Genomic DNA, 1,562 nt, shown 5'->3' on the forward strand with positions numbered 1-1,562 from the left:
GCGGGAGAAAGATGAAGCTTTCTACGCCCGTAAAGATTTATAGCCTCGGTAACCCTGTTCAGGGTCGCTATGGGTCAGAACTGACTTGACGGCACTTAACAACAACATATGTCTACACACATATATATGTGTGTGCATATATATATATACACACATATATATGCAGTAGAGAGATATACAGTGGCCTTATATTCTTATATAATTGATGGTGGTTATGTGCTGTGGAGCTGCTTCCAACTCATAGCGACCCTGTACAGGGTTTCAGAAGCTGTAAATCTTTACTGGAGCAGAAAGCTCATCTTTTGCCAGGAACAGCTGGTAATTTTGAACTGCTGACCTTGCAGTTGCCAGCCCGATTTGTAACCACTACGGTACCAGAGCTCCTTATGGTCTTATACACAGTGGACTTATTTCATAGAAGGGGATGGTGTGAGACTTTCAATAAAGATTTACAGCCTCGGAAACCCTATGCAGGGTCGCTATGAGTTGGAACTGACTCCATGGTACATACCAACAACATATGCTAAATTATGTTGAACCATCAACTACTATTTAACCAATTTTGCATTCTTGATATAAATCCCATTTGGTCGTGATGAATAATTTTTTTGATGTTTTTGAATTCTATTGGCTAGTATTTTGTTGAGAATTTTAGCATCTATGTTTATGAGGGATATTCTACAATTTTCTTTTTCAGTGATACCCTTGCCTGGTTTTGGTATAAGGATTATGCTTTCTTCATAAGTTTATTAGGAAGTTTTCCATCCTTTTCTATATTCTGGAATAGTTTGAGTGAAATTGATATCAGCTATTCTTTGATTGTTTGGTAAAATTTACCAATAAAGCCATTTGGACCTGGACTTTTTTGTTGTTGCTGTTGGGAGTTTTTTTTGATAATTTGATCAGTTTTTTCTTTTGTTATAGGTATGTTCAAATTTTCTACTTTACTCTGTGCTATGTAGGTCATGTTTTTCTAAAAATGTATCCATTTCCTCTATATTTTCAATTTTTTTGGACTACAACTCTTCATAGTGTCCTATTACTATCCTTTTTATTTTCATTGGTTCTGTTGTGATATCACCCATATGCTTTCTTATGCTTATTATTTACATGTTATCCCTCTTTCGTTACATTTGTCAAATGTTTCTCAATTTTATTAATTCTTTCAAAGAACCAGCTTCTTGTATTGTTGATTCTTTTAATGATTTTAGTTCATTTATTTCTGCTCTAATCTTGGTGTGGCACTGCAGGATAATGTCCTGGACTGCAAGGTCAGATTGAGCCACAAGTTCAGTGATTCAAACCCACAAGTCGCTCCTCAGAAACCCTATACAGGGTCGCTATTAGTAGGAAGTGACTCAACAGCACTTAATAATAACAGCAACAGCAATATTTATTTTTTAAATTCTTTTTGAAACTGTAGGCTAATTTTTTTTTCCATTCTTTCTTACTGTTTACGTTGTGTTAATGTGTTGATTTTTGTTCTTTCTTCTTTTTGTAATGTGTACATCTATAACTATAAATAGGATTCTAAGCACTGTTTTTTTGTGTGTGTCCCAAAG

This window comes from Chrysochloris asiatica, unplaced genomic scaffold (assembly GCF_000296735.1).
Source record: "Chrysochloris asiatica unplaced genomic scaffold, ChrAsi1.0 scaffold00224, whole genome shotgun sequence".
In the NCBI taxonomy this organism is placed as follows: Eukaryota; Metazoa; Chordata; class Mammalia; order Afrosoricida; family Chrysochloridae; genus Chrysochloris; species Chrysochloris asiatica.